Consider the following 23,121-nt stretch of genomic DNA (forward strand, 5'->3'; position numbering starts at 1 on the left):
GTCAAACTCCTCTGATGATCTGATGTTCTATTTACTTTAAAAAAGAAAATCACTTTTTGGGATTGTCTTTTTGAAATTACACAGAATTGTAACTTTGAGCTTTGTGCCTGTCCTGTTTGATGGACCCTACCCACAAAGAGACAATGCATTGACAGCGTCCGCCATGACGGCGGTTCCTGTCAATGCATGGAATGTCCCCTGGACCAGTGGATATTTCAAAGTTTGTCAGGAGGCACCTCCATTAGGGCAGCAAAGTAATTTTCCCCATTGTCCTGGTTGAGGATGGGCCTACCACCCAAATGGAAACTGGGCCCTTTGTTCCTTTTCATGGTGCGGAAGTGTATGAATGTTCCCATGCTCTTCATGCAAGCTTGGTGTTATGGCAAGCAAAAAAAATAAAGGGCCTTATTTATGAGAAGTGACGCATCACTGCATGAAAACAGTGATGCCTAACTTCTGAGAGCACCCTCCTTGCGACACCCTCCCACATCAGAATAACCCCCTTGTTTCCAAAATTTAAGAGCCTACTCAAATCCCTCTTCCTTGATCACTCTCGAGCGAACGGACAGAACCCAGGTAGCTCCCTAGCAGACGCTCCATCTTACCTTAAATTTTGGGACTGATGACACTAACTCAGATCAAGAAAACTTTTTGTGCATAAATTGATTAAATGATGAATACGCTTGTATGATCATCAGGTTTGTCTTGCAACCCCCTCCCCTCTGCCCCTTCACTCATGTGCTTGTTCCCTTCCCTGTACTCACAGCCACCCTGTCCCTGTGCCACACAAGATCTGTCACCTGCCATGAGGCAGCACTCCCTATGCCCTTGAGCCCTATAAAAAACAATCTAGGCAGCCCCTCCCCCAATAACCATCAGGACCGGGACACATATCCATTCTCTCCCTACCATCACGACAGGGAACCACCCCCCTCCCCCAAGGACAATGCTGTCCCAGACACCCTCCCACCCTCCTTGATCCTTCCCCCCTCACGCAAGGGCAGTATTGCCACAGACACCCTCCCTCCCACCTTAGATAACACGATGCAACGCTTCTCCCTCCTACAAACTCAGATGGAAATCCTGGTTCGAGGCCTGAACGAAACTCTATCCAACGTGTCCTTGACCCAAAAGCCCACCCAGCCACCAACACAGCTATCTAGTCTCACCCAACCCAGTCTAGGCAAGGTACCACCCTCCATTGAGCCTCACGTCCCCCCAGACCTCGACCCTGGTCCTCCAGTAAGGGGAAGGATAGCTGCTACGAAAGACCTAGAAGAGCAATTACCTCACTTTCCTCTCAGGAAGTGACACACCTAGCCGCATCCTATGGCCCCGACTAATTCTTCCCCTAAATCCGCAATCCAAGTAATTACGGGATTTAGAAGGGAACACCCCCCTTCGAGAGTCCCCAGACCCCCTGCCCACCTAGCCTTCCTACCCAGAGTCCAATCCAATGAGAACAGGTGCAAATAAGAACCCCCCCATCAACTGCATGCTCCTAAACTGCAGATCAGCCTCCAAACATGCAACCAAACTAGGTGAAGCCATCATCTCCCATGACATAGACATAGCATTCATAACAGAGACCTGGCTCAATAATCTCTCCTACCCCAGAATGGACATGCTGGTGCCTCCCGGATTCATTATGATCAACAAAGACAAGCAAGTGAAAAGATGTGGGGGCATAGCAATCTTCCACAAACACAACATCTCCATCACAGAAACTTCCTCTTGTGTGTACAGCTCCTTTGAATATCTCTCGGTCAACATCAAAACACAGGATGCCAGCCCTACACTTGCCATCTTCAATACCACCCCCCCAGGCAACTCCTCAGAATTTGGGGTTCACCTTTCCGACCTGATTGCCCATCGCGCACTCGGCAACTCTAACAACATAGTTCTGGGCGACTTCAATCTAAGATGGAACGAATCAAAGAACCCGCTCATTCAAACCCTAAACAACCTACTACTAGTAAACAATCTAACCCAACACTGCTCAGAAGACACACATCATAGCCGGAATTATAGCAGAAAGCAATGCAATCTCCATCGACCACATCCTCCCCGTTGACTGGTCCGATCATCACATAGTTCTCTTTCACATCAACCATGCGATCTTGTCCAATCTAATGCCCAAGCTAGACCCCCCCCCAAATGGCTCAGGAACACAGCCCAGATCCCGCGAGCTGACCTCGAAGAAAGAATTAGCTTGCTCCTCCCCAACTCTACTGACCACCTCTCAACTATCGAACTCACCTCTCTTTACAACTCCAATATGACGCTCACCTTGGATCAAATTGCCCCCCTGAAGCTAAAAAAATCCAGGAACATCCCCTCCAGATCATGGTTCACCACTGACATCAACGAAGAAAGAAGACAGCTAAGAGCCGCAGAAAGAATCTGGAGGAATAATCCCTCCGTCCTTCACCGCGATCAACTACAAGCAGCCCACAGGATGTACAAAAAACACAATGAGACCAAAAAGTCAACTTTCTTCTGTTCTGCACTAGACAACGCAAAAAAACGACCCAAAGAGCTTTTCAATATCATAAGGAATCAAACCTCCAAACCCATACCTTCCGCAACACAGGCATCCTAAGAACGATGCGTCAACTTCGCAATCTTTTTCAATGACAAAATTGCCAAGATCGCCCTCTCACTTGGCTCAAATCTCAACCCTCCAATGAGATCAAAGCGTCCAAAACTCTTGTTAGCGCCTCCTTGAACCCTCCAAAACAGTGGTCCTCCTTCATTCCCACCAAGGAAGCAGAGATAGTCAAACTAATCTCCAATGCTAAGTCCTCATCTCACGCCCTGGATCAGATACCTCCTCACCTGGCCAAAGACCTAAAGCTCGTCCTAGCCCCGATATGGTGCAAGATCATCAACAGCTCACTGAGCTCCGGAATCGTACCTGAATGCCTCAAAGTAGGACAAGTCACACCACTGCTGAAAAAAACAGAACTAGACACTGAGGATCTGAATAATTTCAGACCTGTTTCGAACCTACCTTTTTTTGTCCAAAAATCATGAAAAGATGTGTATTCCCTCAGTTGGCCCAACAACTCTAAAACATCAATCTAATAGATCTCCATCCATCGGGCTTCAGAAAAGGATACAGCACCGAATCTGCAGTCCTCAATGTCATAGACGATCTACTCAAGTCACTCGACTCGGATAAATGCTGCCTTCTCATCCTCCTAGATTTATCAGCCGCATTCGATACAGTTGACTACAAATTGCTCATCAAGGTTCTACAAGAAAGGGCTGCTCTACAAGAGACGGTCCACCACTGGTTCTCTTCCTTTCTCCACAACCGTTCACAAAGAATAAAAATCAAAAACTCTGAGTCCGACCTCTACCCCGTCATCAGTGGTATTCCACAAGGGTCAGTGCTCTCTCCTCAGCTCTTCAATATTTACATTGAACCCCTTACCTTTCTACTCCGGAAATCCAACATCCCCTTTCACTTATATGCAGACAACACGCGGCTTTATCTGGAAACCACCTCAATTGATGACATCCAGAGACTTAATTCCACGCTCAAGGAGGTTCAACACTGGCTCACAAACAATCACCTGAAACTCAACCAAGAAAAAACAGAAATACTCCCCATCTCCAACAAAGAAGAAAACCCACAAATCAAAGAATGGCTCAAAGCCATTGACGCCCTCAATGGTAACCTCACCTTGGCGGATTCTGTAAAATCTCTAGGGATCACCCTAGACCCGAAACTGGACATGAAGAGACACATTACAAGATCTGCTAACAGTGCCTTTCTCAACCTAAAACTACTATACAAAATAAAACCCTTCCTCCCACCCAAGGACCTTCAACAAGCTACCCAAGCACTGGTCCTCTCCGGAATAGACTATGGGATCACTACCCTGACTGGGACTGCAAAATCTCACCTCGCCCCCCCTGTAGACAACCCTCAATGCAGCAGCCACAATGGTCACTGGAATTAAGAAATTCAAACACCTCTCTCCCGCTCTCAGAGAAGTTAGATGGCTCCCAGTTGAGTTGCGAGCCAACTTCAGAACAGCCTTCCTCACGCACAAAGCCCTGCACACAGGCAAACCGGAATACCTGGCCGCCAAACTCAAAAGGGCAGGCCAGTCCAGAAATCTCAGGAGCTCGAACTGTCTACTACTCATCCCGCTGAAAACTCACAAGCGTAAAACCGCAGCCAAATATTTTGCCGGAAAAGCTCCAAAAATCTGGAACTCCATCCCCTCCTACATCAGAATAACCCCCTTGTTTCCAAAATTTAAGAGCCTACTCAAAACCCTCTTCCTCGACTGCCCTAGAGCAAACAGATGGAGCCTAGGTAGCTCCCTAGCCAATGCTCCATCTTACCTTAAATTTTGAGACTGATGACACTGACTCGGATCAAAAAAACTTTTTGTGTATGAACTGATTGAATGACGAATACGCTCGGATGATCGTCAGGTTTGCCTTGCACCCCCCTCCCCTCTGCCCCTTCGCTCATGTGCTTGTTCCCTTCCCTGATCGAACCCCCATGTTCTACCAATCTCCTGTACCATCTATTTGCATATTATTGTATATGCTGTGAAGCGCTCTGATACCCCTGGGTCCAGCTAGCGCTATACAAAACTCCTAAATAAATAAATAAACATGAAGGATGCATCATATTTATTGTGTGATGCATCAGGTCACAACCGGTTACAGATAAGTTAGTATTTCTGACATATCTGTAGGAGCAAAAATTAATCCGTAGACGCAGAATTGGTGCTCACTTAACTCTTTTAAAAACATATCCATCAATAACATCAATGTTCTCTAAAAAGGGAAGAAGTTTTAAGAGCGGAACAGGGCAAAACAATGAAGATCTTGGAGTTGTGGGAAATGAGGAGAATTCATTGGAGGTGATAATGGACTCCGAAATAATAGCAGACAATGGAGTAGATAGCGATATATCAAGACCAGAACCACTCTTTCCAGTAATAATAATACAGAAATCTAATGGGGACGTAGGCAATGTAGCTCCCCCATCTATTGTAAGTCGAGCTGTTGAGTCATTTCAAGAAGGGGTGGTGAAAAATTCGGGTCTGGAGATGGAATTGGCTCTATCTAGGAATGAGGTGGCAGTTTCCACGCAGACTAAGTGTGGCGAAAGTGCGGACGTCACCCCTCCTTCTCCACTAGCAGATTTGATAACCCTTTTTGAAAAAGTGCATGACAATGTAAGTGTATCTCAAAGGAGTTTACTAGACTGCTTATCAATAAAAAGAAGTGATTTTTCCACTAAAAGTGAATGTCAGAAAGTCCATAGTGACCCTAATGGGCAGGCAAAAACAGAAGACCTCACTCTTCTGGATATTGCCATTCAATTGGAAAAGAACGCTGAACGATTGAAGCAGTTAGAAAAATCGGGTGCTCAATGTTTGGTTATAGACCCCCACTTGAATAAGGAAATATTGTCTCCTCAAGCAGCAGTTCATTTACACATGCCAATTATGTATAGCAGTACACCTACTAAATTCTCTTTGACATCAGATTTTCATGATTTATCTATGCCCTGTGATAATCGGGTAGTGAACTCCGCGTTTTCACTGTCTAAGAACGAGAATGCAGGTTCAGGGGGGCTAACGTATACATTTACCAAATTGGAAAAAATGTTAGCGGCAGTTTTGTCCCTGCTGGAGAAGAGTGCCTCTAACACGGATCATATCCTCAAAGTCCTAGCACCCATTTTGGGAGGGGTTTAGATCTTAAACAACATAGCCAAGTATGTGCGAAGTGTTCCTCCCCTATATGTAACAATCCTTGTCAATTTAATGGCAGAATACGTGATGCGGCTAATTGCTTAGGGTTAGGGGAACAGAATAATCAGTTGGTGGATGTTGGATGTTCGCCGCTTGGAAGAAATTTTACTCCAAGCCCATCTCAATTTATCGTTAATGACTCCAACCAGTTGGTGGATGTTGGATGTTCGCCGCTTGGAAGAAATCTAACTCCAAGCCCATCTCAATTTATCGTTAATGACTCTGCAGAGGTCCCCTTTGAGGGGAAAAGTGTAAATGTAAAGGTCTCTTCAGTGACAGATACAGTGCGTGTTTTCCCTATCTTTAATATGAGCAAGTCAAAAAAATCTAAACCACATGATTCAGCTGAAATAATTAATATTTTAGAAGCCTCTGGGGTGGGGGAACATGTATTAGTAAGTGAGGGAAGTGTTAAAAACCATTGTAGGAGGAAAAGAAAGGGGAAAAATCGCCGGTTCCCAAAGCGTAAGCAGAGAAGGCTGCGGTTCCAAAGCGTAGTACAATCAGATCATTCGAATTTTGCTCCTGATGATGAAAATAATACATCAACAGTGGCAGAACTGAGGATGAATTCGAGTACAACTGAGGAGCAAGATAATATCCCCCAGCCGATTAGTCTGACTAGGAGGTCGAGTATTTCCCAGAATGAAAATGGGTTGGGTGAGGCCAGGAAAAGAAGGGCCTCTAATTTGGAGAGTAGCACAGGAGCGACGGTGGATAATATAAAAATCTTTGCACCATCCCCGAGTATAGAACTAAGTGCGACCGCATGTGAATCTGTGGGTCTCGCCCCGATCTTCACGAAGCCTAATGTAAGTAATGGTGGGGGAGTTAGTCGAAATATAACTACATCGGTTAATAACAATAAAGGGGGTAAATCCACTGATTCTATGAGGAGTCTTTATGATACGAATGAATTCAGGTCCCCAGATTTAGTCACTGGGCATGTGAATAATGCCTTAATTTTTATCCCTCTTTTTGATGCTGAGCCAATGACATTGAATAGAAGGGCCCTACTAGGAATTCTATCGGAAATAGAGGATCTAAAGTTAATTTCCTCTAAAGATATTGAGTTGGTCATTTTAGACTGGAGGGACATTCCTCAGGTCACCAAAGCAATCTTTACTTCAGGAGTGGTGTCTTCCCTTGTGTTAGCAAATGCGGATGGCTTTAGGAAAAGAGGAATAGATGTCATTGCCTGCCCGACATCCCAGTGTGCTCCGTTGAAGCGTCTCGAAACTTCTCATTTTTGGCAAGGGATAGAATTAAATGACTATGAGGGTGAGAATATGACCACTAAATTTGAGGATTTGGAAATTACAGTTGGGAGGGGATCGGGTATAAGAAAAATAAAGGTAGTAGCTCCCGAGGTTCATGAGTTTTCTGGCATTGATAGTAAAGATGAGGTGTCAAAATGGAACTGGATCGCAGGCACTTTGAATGGGGCTAAATCTACCAACCCTATCCCTATTGAGCGGAGGTAGCCTACTAGGAACAATCGTGTCTTGGAATATGGCGGGGCTAGGAAAAGAACATTTTAAGCTTATTTCTTTAGCACACCTAGACCCTAAAATAATCTGCCTCCAAGAGACGTGGGCAATTGAAGAATTCCAGTTAGATAACTACTACGTGTATTGTAGTGCAGCAAAAAAATGTAAAAAGGGGCATGCTAGTGGAGGTTTAGCCATCCTGCTAAGTTGCGAGTTAGTATGGGTCCCTGAGATATTTAGTCATCCATCAAATTGCTGTATCTGTGCAAAGTTACAATTAGATCAAGACAACTTGGGATGTGTAACATTTCTGTATGTGGTAAATGTATATATTCCTCCTGGGAAGGCGTCTACCCCACTGGTCGATTCTATTTGCACTTTTGTGCAAAAGTTATGTAGCAATGATGATAGAGCGTGTATCCTGATGGTAGGAGATTTTAATGCCAAGATTAATAATAGCTCAATCGCATCCTTTTCCAATTTGGACCTGGAGGAGGTTTGGTTTATACCAGAGGCAGTATTCCCTTCCAATTTAAGATCTGATAAACGTGGCCTTTTACTGTTGCAAAATTTGAGAAACCTTGACCTTATAGTATTAAATGGCAGATTCCCAGAGGACTCACCTGCAGCCCTCACCTTTCACGGGTCATATGGCAATTCCCTTCTCGACTATATGGCAGTGTCATTTCAACTGTTCGGGGCATGCTCCCAGTTTAAGGTTTTTCCTACTAATTTAAGTGACCACAACATATTGGCTGTCAAGATAGCTTTAAACTTCGAGAAATATGAACTATGGAATCAGAGGAATGAGATAGTATCATATTCTTGAAGTAATGGCCGCTCTTATTGGTCACATAAGAACCTTCCTAATCTTCATTGGGTATTTAAGAACATTGCGTTCACTTTAACCTGGGAGAACCCGATCGTGAGATACGAAAGAGTCATGACTGCTGTCAGAAAGTTGGGAAGAAAGATGAAAGGTGATAGCGCCGCCCGCAAAACAAAACTTCCTAATGAAATTAAAACTCTTAATAATAAGATAAATGGGTTGATCAGAGCCCAAGTTATAGACCCATGGCCGTCAAGACAAAAAGAGATATATAGATTAAAACAGGTCCGGAAAAGGAAAATAGCTGCAAATCGCAGGGCCTCTGAAGATGAAAAATGGGTTAACCTTCGGGAAGTGGCACTCTCGGGGGATACTAGAAAGTACTGGGCATTGATTGCCAAATACTGTGACAGTAGAGTAAAATCTCAGCCCATGTTGATCTCTGAATTTGAATGGTGTACCTTTCTTATCCCTATTGTACGCCCCAATCCTATAGATGCTGGGGTTGAGGGGTTCAATAGGTCCACATTTTCGGTAGAAGAGGTAGAAGCACCTATAATGTGCGAACTTGAGGGATATATTAAGGGGGCGAGATATTCCGGGGCAATGGGGCCGGATGATGTCCCTGTTGCCATAATAAAAAAGGATCGTGGCGATTGGGCAAAGGGGTTACATCCCCTGTTCGTCCATTGTTATAAGTTTGGGGATATTCCTAATTCCTGGAAGGGCAGTATAATAGTTCCACTATATAAGAAAGGCCCTAAAAATTCTCCTGCAAGCTATAGACAAATCTCCCTTTTGGACGCAACGGGAAAACTCTTTGCAAAAAGCATCCTTGTCCACCAAAAGAGTGGGTATTCGGTAATAATCTAATTCCCCTTGAACAGTCTGGTTTTCGGAAGAATAGTGGCACCTTAGATAACATCTCTGTCCTGCAAACCCTAATTGATAAATATCCTGTGGGTCAGAGGCTTCCGCTGTATACAGCTTTCATTGACTTCTCCACAGCGTTCGATAGGGTAGATCGGGGGACGCTCTGGAGGAAATTGATAAGGATGGGGATCCCAGGGAATTTGTTAAGAGTAATAATCGCACTCCACTCTTCTACCTGGACTCAAGTTCTGTTAGGGGGGACCCAAGGCCTATCAAAGAAAATCACCACCCGCAATGGGTTGAAGCAGGGGTGCCTCTTGGCCCCTTTACTCTTCTCAATCTATGTAAATGACCTTCCAAGGGGAGAGTGAAGGGGACCCTCCACAAGTGGGTGATCTAAAATTAAGTTGTTTGCTGTATGCTGACAACGCAATCATCCTGGACCTAACTACAATCGGGTTGCAAAGACGTCTGACGGAGCTGGTCAGGTATACTAATGAATATTTTTTTAAAATAAACACTTCTAAGAGTAAGGTGATGATCTTTAGTCAGAAAGGCTGTAAGGTTAGATCAAATCTGAAATGGTTTTGGGGGATGAAAATATGGAAATAGTGAAATTTTATCCTTATTTAGGAATTTTTTTTACAAATAGGTGCTCTGCTAACAGACATTTAGATCACTGCAAAAGTAAAGCTATTTCACAAGCATCGGCAATTAACCGCTTGTACAAGCAATGCGGGAAAAGACATTTTTCACATACTATTGCAGTGTACAAAATAAAGATTCCGCCGACCCTGAATTACGCATGTGAAACAATTGACGAATGTGAGTGGGCTAAGTTTGAGAAATTGGAAGGTGAAATTTGGCGTCAAATATGTAACCTGAGTAATGCTGCATTCATTGCGGCTCTTAGGCTCGAATTTGGCCTTCTCTCAACGTATGTTTTGTCATTGGCAGGGACTTTAAGGTGGTGTAACGCTTTGATAAATGGTCACGAAAACCTGTTAAGGCTAGCATTGCACAAGGACATTTTTAATAATTTATTGTGTAAAAGTGTAATTTTTAGAAACTATTTAAAAGCGTTAAGCATTTTTGGTTTGGACTTAGAAGGGGCAGCAGTTTTAAACAAAATAGCATTAAAGCAATTAATTAAAAAATCCATATATGTGATCTCACGAGAAAGAGATTTAAAAATATGCAGAGGGAATGGCAGACTGGACTGCATAGCGGAGAGCTTAATTATTAAAAATCCTCAGCCGTATGTTCTTTGGAACCTGAATCATGGTGTACGCAGAGTGATTCTACTCTCCAGAATGAATGCCGTTGAGGATAGTAACAGGAGCTTGGGAAGGTATCCCCAAAAATGAAAGACTTTGTGATTTATGCAATGGTGGTATCCAAGATTTTAATCATGTTTTGATTGTGTGCCCAGCACTTAGTTCAATATGACGCAAATTTCTAAGGCATGGTTTTTTACAATATAATATTTCAACAGCAGAACAGGCACGCAACTTTCTTCTGCACCCTCCGTCAGAACAGATATGTTTTAAGATTTTCTGTTTTTTTAAAGAATTTTTAAATGTATATTAGAAGCCAATAAGTAGGGTGATCAGTGGATTATGTAGTACCTTGTATAATTTCCCTTGTCTTAGCATTTTTGAGTACTTTAAGCATTTTTAACTCGTAAAACATACGATAAGTAACAATTATTTATTAGTGTGTTTAATAATCCCATTTGCTTTCTTGTGCAGCTTGTGAGTAAGCATGGGCGGATTTTGCGAATTGGCAATCCGCGAAATTGCGTATTTACGGATTCGCAATCCGCAAAATCCGCGAACTCTCGCGAATTTGCGGATTTTTTTTTTGTGTTCGCAAGGATTTCTGTAAGTTCACGAGGATTTTGTACCAGTTCGCAAACGCGAACTTACTTTTCGGGTAGCAACGGTCGCGAACATGTTGTTTCTACATCTGGTTCATCACAGCACCCTCTGTTTCACCACTGCCACCCTCTGTTTCACCACTGCCACCCTCTGGCTCACCCATGCCACCCTCTGGCTCACCCATGCCACCCTCTAGTTCATCACTGTAGATTATGGGTGGAAAAGCACACCTGCCCTGCCTCAACTGACATAAATGAATTAGGGGCTGATTAAGGTGTTACTGAATTTGAACTTCCTGGCTGGAGCCTGCTTCCTTATCTGTAATTGCTTTCTCTGAGCCTGCTGTGAGGGTCAGAGCAGGGTCATAAAATAGTTGCAAGTAGGCAACTGAACTCTGGAGGGGCCCCTCAGGAAGCACTACAGGGAATGGTTACTAATGATAAGATTGAACTTTTGCACCTGCTGAGTGCTTTCAGTTTTGCAAAAATCCAAATATCCAGCAGCATCCACAAAAAGTAATCCTTCCAGGTCAAGATCCCTGGCACCTGCTTCCTTATCTGTAATTGCTTTCTGTTGCAGTGTAATTTTTTTAACAGGACCTTTGTTGTATAATTGTAGCTATTCTCTGAGCCTGCTGTGAGGGTCAGAGCAGGGTCATAGAATAGTTGCAAGTAGGCAACTGAACTCTGGAGGGGCCCCTCAGGAAGCACTACAGGGAATGGTTACTAATGATGAGTTTGAACTTTTGCACCTGCTGAGTGCTTCCAGGTCAAGATCCAAATCAAAGTGACCAGCACATGAAGAAAGCACTGAGAGGAGCCTGCTGGACAGGAACAGGAAGTTGGAGACTGTGGGGCACTTCCTTCCTCTCACCCCCCCCAAAATGGACTCCTTGCAAAAATAAAGTGCAGGCAAATGTCAACCTGAGGAGTTATTCTAATAAAAATCATAATTTTCAAGGTTTATGCTGCCTGCTGGTGGATTTCTTGTGCGAAATTGCAAATTTTGCAATCTCGCAATTGCGAGATTGTTGCTGCCCGCCGCATCTACGTTTTCGCGAGTGTTTACTCCCGCGAAATTGTATAGTATTCTAGTTGGCAAGTGCGACCAAGCAAAAAAATCCGCTTCGCACGGATTTACGAATTTTCGGTAAGTTCGCTAGAGTTCGCGGATTGCGAATTTACCGAAAATCCGCAAAATCCGCGAGCGGAACGGATTTTACGCTCATGCTTACTTGTGAGTTATTTTGGTTATATTGATGCAAGATAATCATTCTGGGCTCTGTCCAGGATTAGGGCATCTATGCACTAGCACTTTATCTTGATATATTTGCACTCTCAGTAGCACTTTACAAAACCATCTGTTGTTAACACTGTTCTCTGTCCTCGACATAAGAAATGTTTTAATTGCTCTTGCCTTTGGTAATCTGCTGCCTGTATATTGGATAACATTTGTATAAATGTAGCTGAGTTTATTCATCTTGGGCTAAAGCCAAAAGGGTCGAATCAGGTATAAGCCCTGGATAAAGATTAAGGTTTTATTGCGTCAGCACAATGTAGAATGCATGGGCACTTTACATGGTATTTTATAAAAACCGGCCGCTATCTTCATTTAAAATTCATCTCCCAAAAATATGATTTTAAAAACAAGATTTTAATTACTGTTTTTTGATTATCGTTAAACGTACATTGGATGAACTATACATAATTTCTTAACCATGCCCTGTCCAAATGTAATTGTAGATTAGATTAGATCTCTTCATCAAATTAGGGAGTCAGCCAATAGTGTTCCTCACTAGATAATGATTAGAAGATTTCTGTCCCTCGGAGTGATGTATTTAATGATCATCAGAGATTAGTCCCTTTAGGGAGGAGGTAATTTTAGGAAAATTGTTTATTTCAGTATTTATTCGTAACTAAAGTTAGGGGTTTAATGAAAAATGTATTATGTACTGTGCGTAATGTAGGATTATTACAGGGTGTAACCTCATGGGTTTTTAATACTGTTTTTTTATGAATCAATGTTTTATTGTAATGTTATGTGGAATTCTTCGGAATTCCAAATCATAATAAAATGAATTAAATTGTATATGCACTATATGCAAAAGTGACGCATTGCTGGGGTGTGTCTGAAAACAGACACAACTCCAGCAATGTGTCCTTTCACAGAGGCCAAGCCCCATGTGAAAGGACCTATATCAGTCTTACGCCAGCTGTGAGGCAGTCATAAGATATTGAGCCAATGACGTCCTAGTAGTGGCGCACTGAAATCTCATATATTTCTATGCGCCACTTCTACAAGGCTTTTTGCGGGGGAACGCCCACCCAGCATACATTATACTTCCCGCAGATATAATGTGGCACAGGGGTTTACAAAATGATGTATCTGCCTAGATGCGTCACTTTGTAAATAGGGTGTAACATGGCTCATTTTTTACGCCGCCGGTGCGTCACAGAAAGTGACTCACTGGGGGCATAAAAGTGACGCAAGGCCTCATAAATAAGAGCCAAAGGTTCTTACAGACCTCTCACTGCCTCCTCACCATCCAAGACTCCCAGCCACTAATTATTAACCCAATTCTTTGTCTTTTCCAGTTGGGGATTTGATGGCTCATTCCTACGACACATGGCTATAATCTGTCTCTGGTCATTTCACTTAAGACATCTTCAAAAGGGTCTAAAAATAAAATTCTCCTCACATCTGCGGATTCAGGTGTATGGATGATCACTCGGTCTAAGGATCTCACGAAATAGGTAGGCCTGCAAGCCGAGACTCAGAAACGAATGGGGAAATAACAGCGGATCAGCCCTGGCAGAATAATGGGATCAAGCCTTTTTTCTTTTGCGATTCCATTGGAAAAGAAAACTGGAGGGTTTCTATACATCATCAAGTTAAAAGCACTGCATTTTGTCATCCTCATCACCCATTTTAAGATAGACATTTAACAGAAGATTCTGCCAATGGCATTCCCCCTTGAATTTAATGAAATCTATGCAGACTCATGATGCATACCTAAACTACCCGATAAGTGTAGAGGTTCAGTCTAGACAATAACACATTCTAGTTATTTTCTTCAGATGCAAGTCATCTTCAGCGGTAGTTATAAAGGTGCTAGAACCTCGGATCACAATTCATCACAAAGAGTGTGACTGGTCGATCCATATCTGGAAGTCTGTCATCTCAGGACATGTTCACATTATGCAAGCTACTTCAGGAACATGACTTTCATAGAATGGGAAAAAGTCTCATCTTTATACATTTCTAGATCTTCACTACATTAAGGCTACATTCAAGATAGATATTAGCTGATTCCTTCTTACAGCAGACAGGGTTTAGAAGCTGAAACTATGTTTTTCACAAATCAGAAACTGTTCTCAATGGTGTCTCACGCTACATGACACTATGTCAGAAGCTCTTCCATTGCTCTGATGGGCATGTCTACTTTTGAGGATTCTGGTACATTACATCCTTAGGTTTTTGTCAACCTCAGTGACTATCTTCAGAATTCCATCCCTGTCCTTCTACTGATTATCCAGGAATTAGAGTGGTGATTAGAGTTTGCCTGATTTGATGAAGGGGTTCTTCTTGTCCTTCCACCTCAGATTATAGTCACAATAAATACAGTGGCAAAAGTTGGGAGTCTCTTGTACCTTTGTTTCTACCCAGGGACTTTAGTCAAGGTGGGGTTTCCATTCCTCGAACTGGTAGGCACTGGAAGCTGTAAGGCATGCATTGCACTTGTTGCAGTCGCATCTTTTGAATACTCCTGTGATGTCAGACAAACATCATGGCCCACAAAGCTTACATCAACCATCTGAGCACTACCAGGGTGTAGAGGTTCTGTCTAGACAATAACACATTCTAGTTATTTTCTTCAGATGCAAGTCATCTCTGGTGGTAGTTATAAAGGTGCTAGAACCTCGGATAACAATTCATCACAAAGAGTGTGACCGGTCGATCCATATCCGGAAGTCTGTCATCGCAGGACATGTTCACATTATGCAAGCTACTTCAGGAACATGACTTTCCATAGAATGGGAAAAAGTCTCATCTTTATACATTTCTAGATCTTCGCTACATTAAGGCTAAATTCAAGATAGATATTAGCTGAATCCTTCTTACACCAGACAGGGTTTAGAAGCTGAAACTATGTTTTTCACAAATCAGAAACTATTCTCAATGGTGTCTCACACTACATGACACTATGTCAGAAGCTCTTCCATTGCTCTGATGGGCATGTCTACTTTTGAGGATTCTGGTACATTACATCCTTAGGTTTTTGCCAACCTCAGTGACTATCTTCAGAATTCCATCCCTGTCCTTCTACTGATTATCCAGGAATTAGAGTGGTGATTAGAGTTTGCCTGATTTGATGAAGGCGTTAGTCTTGTTCTTCCACCTCAAATTATAATCACAATAAATACAGTGGCAAAAGTTGGGAGTCTCATGTGCCTTTGTTTCTACCCAGGGACTTTAGTCAAGGTGGGGTTTCCATTCCTCGAACTGGTAGGCACTGGAAGCTGTAAGGCATGCATTGCACTTGTTGCAGTCGCAACTTTTGAATACTCCTGTGCTGTCAGACAAACATCATGGCTCACAAAGCTTACATCAACCATCTGAGCACTACCAGGGATTTTATTCAAATTATGAGCAACATTGGATTATGTGAAGAGGGCCATGTAATATCTCTCTCAGCCATCTACATCAGAGTCCTTGTTCATTGTCAGGAAGATCCCCTCAACATGGATTTTCCCGCTTCTCTGTAATCCTGCTTGACTCCCAGGTGTTCTCAGTATTAAACATGAGGTTTGGCTGTCTTGTCTTTAATCGTTTTGCCTCTGTGAACAATGCCTCAGTACTTCTTCAGGTTTCAGTTTTTCAAGGCATGGGCAGTAGATGCCCTCTGCTGCCATTGGCAGACAGGCCTCCTATATGATTTCCCTCTAATCCCTGGGATCTGGAGACTGCTTCTTCAGATTTGGCAGTTGCAGGCTTGAGTGGAGGGACCACTCTTCTTGGTCTAAGGATGTCCATCTGTCTGTTCCTCAGACAGATGTCGGAAGTAAGGCAGTGGATCCCTGCATCACATCCGTCTCCATTGAAGACCTTCGCTCTGCTGTCTTCCACTCTCCATATGTTTTGATTGGTGGCTAGGATCATGAAAGGTTAAGTTGTCAATATTTGAGTTTTTATTTTTGAACAGTGGCTTCTAGAGGTTGGAACTCTCATGTGAATTGTACTTTAAAGGCTTATAAGAAACCTTGGATTACATTTCAGAATTGGAGGCTGGTTAAGGATGTAGTCCTTAGGACTCTGAATGGGCTTCATCCTATAGTTTCTTCTGTATGGTTTCTACAATGGATAGTCTCTCTTCACTCTAGAGTTTCAATGGTCAGCCATTATGGATCAGAGAACAGTGAGTGTGTTTAAAGGATTTGCAGGTTTATGCTCCCAGTCTGGTGAGGGCTGGTCTTTGGTATGACTCATTTCCATGTCTTTGAGTCTTCACTGGGATTTTCCTTTTTTCTAAAGATTCTAAAGATATCGTCATTTCAGCCCTTGCATGACATTTCCTTGAAGTCTTTTTTATAACAGCCACCATTTCTTCCACATGGTATCAATCATTTGTGTGCATTCACCCACCAAGCTGGTTTTAGATAGAGTCGGTTTCATGTTTGGACCAAATTTTGCTCTTAGAATTCCCATTCAGCAGAACTTTGAACAGGAGATGTATTTTGCATCATTTTCCCTGAACAACCTAAGTAGAGTAGGCTCCCCATACACTTGATGTTCAAAAGGCAATTTCCACCTACATTAAAATGGCAGAGGATTCTCTGTGATATCCTCTTTGCCAATTGTTGGTCCAGTAAAATTGCTTTTATACCCCTTTTCCTCTCTCAGCAGATGAAACAGGTCTGTTGTTTCAACAACCTATTCTACAGAGGGACCTGACATCCATTCTTACATTAATGGGAGCCCTCACTCAAAGGGGTGTTGGCTTCTTGGACTAAATTCCAAGTTGCTCCTGTTTCCGATATCTGTAGTGCGGCCTCTAGTGCAGTCCTCTCCTGATTAATCCTCTATTAGTGTCGCCAGGTGGGTGATAAAGGGGAGCTGAAATGTGGTTCCAAACTAATAAAAACATTACTGTGCATTTTCTGTATCTAGTTTCACATTGCATTTTAGTTTTATCTATATATGGAATATTCCTCCTGCAATAGTGATTTGGGAAAGGGCTGCAATGCAGCCTGGTCCAGGTTGGCGGCCTCTGCCTAATTCCCTTCGAAAGCACAGAGGAGCATGCTCCCCCTTCCAGGCAGCATACTTATCTTCCCACTAACACCCTCTCCTGTCCTTCCCTCCAGCCTCCCTGCCCCACTCCCTTGCACACCAACTGCTCAAACTAGTTGGTAAACTTCCATGAAAGTTGGAACCCTGCGAGAAAGTTTGCACAGTAAATCTGGTCTGCCCAGTCATTACTCATTCTGTGGCTTGTAATCTTCAGTAAAATGAAATATGGGCAGAGATACATGCTGGAATAGGTCATTCTGGTCGGCAAGTGTTTCCATATATATTCCATTCCACCTTATAACATGATCCAATGTTAGGTTAAATGTGTGCATCCACAGTGGAGTGAGATACACTCTGTGTATTTAAATTACAACTGTATATGGGCCTCATTAGGTTGCCACTAAGTCGGAGACCCTCGGCAAATCAGTGATGCTCCCAGCCCCTGTTCTATTTAGGGTTTTGGAAGTACTTTTTTTACTCTGACCGAGCTTCCATTGGCTCTACTAGTGTAGACTACTGACATTGCTGCCAATTTGATAAGGTCGAAGTAAAGGCAACCCCACCCTTCTGAGGATGGAACGATTGTCACTGATGCCTTACATGCACAGGGAGAAAACTATGTGTGTGCCAGGACCTTTGCTTGTTACACAGAGAAAACAAAGTCCCTGAGTTCTCAAACCACCTTCTTTTCTTGTGCACCATATACGGTCCAAACTTTGATGACCCAGCATTATTTGATGTTCTGAGTATTGAGTTGGCTTAATGAGAGGATTTGGTGACAATATGTGGTGACTCTAATTGTCTATTGAATAGGAATCAGGATGTGAGTAGGAATAAAGAGGTATGAGGAGACCCAGAGCCACTATCATCTTTTAGTCGAATCTCTGGTGGTGTTGATTCTGTGTAGCATAGTATCAAAGTGTAAACATGCATCAAGCAGGGAGTAATTTTGAACATGTACAATTGCTTAAATGACTACTTGAAGAAAGATATATTACCAATGTGTTCAAACTAAATTTCTTGAAAAGAGTAATAAGAGACAGAAATACTGTGCTTTAAGTATGCTTTTTTTCCCCTTGATAATTAAACTATTTGTTTATATTTGTAATTAAAATAAATTGGGTTTATTTGCTTTGAATATATTTATTTGTTTTAAACCCTTCCGTGCTGGGCCTCCCCCACCATCCTTTCACCCCCTCCATGAGTCCCCCCCCCCCCAGTGCTAAGACCTTTTGTGGGTATTTGGGGTAGTTCAAGTTTAGGCCTCTATAACTTTTTCTCATGTTACATGGATCCACATGGATGTAAACTGAGTGAGGCGCCCCCTAATCAATCTTGTTTTTTGGCAATGTAATGCCCTGAGTACTTTATTCTTGGCATTGAGATTTCATGCCTTCTTGAGCCAATATCACCCACACAAACCCAACACACTCCTGCCTCTATTTGATTTTTGAAAGGACCAGCATTGTGTTTACCTCTGTTTATTTCTTTTTGTGGAGCCACTTCCTCTTGAATTTGCCTCAGGACTGGGACTTTAGTGAGCTGACCTCTGCTTTTTCTTGTCAACAGCAAGGCTGCCTTTATTAGTGAGAGTTGCTCTGCCATGAATCCCACTTAATGATGTATTCCCCCCCACCTAAGTATGGCATGCCTCCACAATACCACAATGGTAGTATTTTTATAAAGCTCTTCTTTTGCAAAGTGAGTGCCTGCTAACGTGTTCTTTCTTATTTTTCTGGCCATGTCCTGTAGCTATTTTGTTCTTTGCACCCACTTCCTCCGTGCTGGATAGGAGACCCTTTCTGATTGTTTCAACAATAAAACAAAGGAGGGATGAGGCTGCATCACCAGGACTGTGTCCCAAGTGTAAATTTATGTTTAGTAATCTGCATGTTTTTTAACAAGTAACTACAAAAATTGTGATTATGTCATGCTCTGCAAAACGACCAATTCCAGTTAGGTGTTGTGTAATTTGACAGTCTGTATATGCAAATTATTTCCCTGCTAAGAGATGGGCCTTTGACAAAGGCATAAAGACACAAATAAATATGTTTGTGCACCAAGAGCAGTTTAATCTGATCTTCAAATTCTAGTTCTTTATTTGGAATGTGTTGGGCCGAGCGCCCACAACAGGAACGGATCGAAGCAATGTCAATGCAAGTTCCACTGTGGGACTTTCATCATCATCAATCTTTATTTCGACAAAAAGTTGTCATAAAAGAGCACAACAATAAAACAGTTAAGATAATACAGTAAAATGTTTAGAAACAGGCAATAAAAAAACGATTTCATAGCAATGTATATTTCCAATACAAACAAACAAATGACCCGCCTGCCCTGCTAGTTCTAATACCAGCCCCAGTAGAATTCTATTGTGTACCTTCTGTGTCCTAATTTATAGGTTAGCCACAAGTGCCCTTCTGATGTTCCACATCGCTGCTATAAACTTTGTAACAGCGAAGACCACAGCCGGAGAAAGGTCCGTCTTTAGGATTCTAAACGCCTGAAGGCAGTGGCATGTCCCCAAGTTTTTGCTTATTGGGATGATCCACCTCCGTCTCGGGTTTAAGTAAGCAGGACAAAAGAAAACAAAATGGACCTCATTTTCTAAAACTGCAGTACACCCTGGGCAGTTCTTCGGCGATAGTGCGCACCAATCAGACGTGAGAGATCTGATGGGTAGTGAACCGGGACTTTCATTGACTCTGATTTTCTCTGTTCCTGTTGCAAGCACTAGGTCAAGCCACACAAGTGGTTCAGTGTTTTGTTGGCATGAATGGTGTAACACAGCACGGCCCCAAATACCGCAGCTGTCCCTAATGCTTTTCTCTCAACTTAGCTTATTGGCCCATGCACACAAGTCGGGTACAGTTGTTATCGGGAGATATGTGGGAACTCAGGGTGGTTAGAGTGTTGTTGCTCTCCAAAGATTGCAGAACTTTTCATCACAGAAGTGTGAGTAAAATGTGTGTTTCACACCAAAGTTTGACTTTTCCAATGATAAAATGTGCTACTGACAGCCATGCAAATCTCACCCCTTAGAATCCCCTGTTTGTCTAGGTTAAAAGAATGTGCAGATTTGTTAGGAGTTGTCCGAACGGCTAGGGCGGTCAACCTCAATTCTGGGGAACAGGGTTCGAGTCTCGGCAATGACGGTGAACATTCAGTGATTCTGGGCAAATCACGTAATCTCCCCGTGTCTAGCAAAAAAATAAATAATGAATGTGTCCTCATGTAACGCAACTGATGCTATGTAGAGTGCCCTGACAGCCGATTCAGCTCAAGTACGCGCTATATAAAACTCTGTAAAAATGACTGAGGTAGGGCATAAAATCTACAGCTACCACATTGCAAATAGAGTAATTTTTCAATGAACAATTTAATGTGTCCATGCTGATTTTTGGGCTGTTTCCTTTTGCGGGCACTAGGCCTACCCACACAAGTGAGGTAGTAATTTATCAAAAGGCTTAAGGGAGTTCTGGGTGGCAGGAAATCTGAGGTTTCCCACAAATTCCAGAGGTTTTCCTCACAGAAAAGTGTGGCAAATGTATGTTTTTAGTAGTAGTTTGATGTTTTCAAAGGATTCTGGGTACTATTAGCTGCTGAGAACGACACAAGTCACCCCACCCCTGGACTCCCCTGGTTGTCTAGGTTTAAAAAGTGTACAGGTTTGGTAAGTTTCCCTTGATGCCAGCTGAGCTAGGGCCCAACATCTACAGCTAGACACATAGCCAAAAAAGGGTCCGTTTTCTGTGGAAAAGTGAGGTGCCATTTTAGTGTGAGACTTGGGGCAATGCAAAGTGGAAGGAAGTTTGTGTCTCCCCGCAGAGTCCAGACCTTTCCATGACAGAAATGTGAGTAAATTGTCTTTTTGTAGTCTATGCTTGGGGTTTGCAAGGGATGCTGGGTAACAAAAGCTGATGGGAGCCACACAAGTCACCCCACCCAGCATTCCCTAGCTGTCTTGTTTTCAAAAGTGTAAATGTTTGCTATTCCCTAGGTCTAGACTAAGGTAGGCCCCAAAATCCACAGCTACCCACATTGAAAAAAAAGGGTTTTCAGCTGAAAAACGTGATGTGTCCTTGTTGCATCATGGCCCGTTTCCTGTTGCAGGTTCTAGGTCTAACCACACATGTGAGGGGCCATTTTTATCAGAGACATGTGGGACCATAGAATAGTAGAACATGTGTTCTTACCCATTGGATTTTGTGCCTTCCAAACATAACCAGTGTGTAGGAAAGAAGACATTTTGAAAAATACCCTCTAAATCATATGTTGGTACTGGTACCCACAAATTCGGAGATGCACAAATAACCACTGCTCCTAAACTCCAAATCTTGTGCCAATTTCGGAAATGCATAGGATACCTGATACCTATTTTCTATTCTACATATCTTACCATATGAATTAGTCTATACTCTGTACACAATGAAAAACAATTTTACAGTGCAGCTCAGTTGTTGGCTGTGGGTATCTTGTGTTCTAGGAGAACCTACAAACCCTATATATCCCCCCAACCAGATGGGCCTAGGGAAGTAACGGTATATCGCTTTTGCCTATTGTGGCAAAAAGTTACAGATGAAAATTACCAACTCATTTTCAATATTGTTTTTTTTAAAAGTTAGTTTCTTTGAGAAAATCTTGAAGGATCTACACAAATGACACCATGCTGAAATTGGAATTTGTAGAAATCTATAATTATCCTGGATAATGCATGGGTTTTACGTTGGTTTCCAACACAAACTAGAAGTAGGTTGAAAGCATACAAAAGTAGGACAAATGGCAAAATTGTTGTAACCAATAGGTTTTTGATTCAGCTGCACATTGCTCCATAGAGCTGAGAAGATGATGAATTTAGCACAGCAAACTGTTTATGCCATTTTGTAAGAAAAAAGCAGACTCTTTCATCTGAAACACTTTTTTACTATTTTCCCCCAAAACTCAAACTGTCGCTATATATTGAATATTTTCTTGGTCTTGTCCAGGGGAATCTACAATCCTTGAGTACCTTTAGAATCCCCAGGATGTTGGAAAAAAAGTACTCAAATTTGGCATTGATCATTGCAACTTGGGATGTGGATGGGAGCTTGATTGTTCTGTGAGAAAGCCCTACAGGAAGGGATTGTGAAGACCATTATCCCATTTACAATCTACAGGAAATCCAAGTACTGTCTTTGTGTTTTTTGTGATAGCTTGCCTTTGGATTTGGACTTTGTTTAGGAAAGTGGCTGGCTGGGCAATTAGGAGGTTGTTGAGGCTGAGTATGGGCATGCAGATTCAATTATTAGAGTGTTAGTATAAGAATTAGGACTTGAGGATTCTTTTGGTGAGTCAAGGAAAGGGTAGAAATATTTAAAGGACAATGTTGAACGGTTCTTTATGAATGTTGCAGTTAAAGTAGTTTGTATTTGGATTTTGGAGGGATCTGGTGAAAGGAGTATCTGATCATTGAGAGTAGGAAAGAGCTGAGAACTAGAAATTGAGCAATTAGTGGGACTAGGACTGAGGGAGTAAATATGATAGGGATGAAGTTTGAGTTAGAGAAGTGGTTGGAGGTTGTGGGAAATTGGGTTGCTAGGTGAGGAGAGATGAAACCATACTCAAGCAACAGCCACTATCCTTGTCATGGGGAACCACAAACAATCACTAAATTAAACTGTGCTTAACTCTCCAGTAGCTTGCCACAAAAGCAGCCAGGCTTAATTTAGAGGCAATGTGTAAGTCATTTATGCAGCTCTTGAACAGTAATAAAGTAAAACCACATAACAAGGAAAATTCCACATCAATTTGGAGAAAGAGAGTGGAATGTAATACATTAATTAACACCAAAATGACAACAATCAAATAAGTAAAACCAGAGACATGCAGTTTCAAAGATTTAACGTTATTATGGTTCCTATAAGCATAAAGTTAAATTTTCAGCCAATAGGTTGTGCAAAACTGGGTGAAAGACAAATGTTCAGGCT

This window comes from Lissotriton helveticus, chromosome 6 (assembly GCF_964261635.1).
Source record: "Lissotriton helveticus chromosome 6, aLisHel1.1, whole genome shotgun sequence".
Lineage (NCBI taxonomy): Eukaryota > Metazoa > Chordata > Amphibia > Caudata > Salamandridae > Lissotriton > Lissotriton helveticus.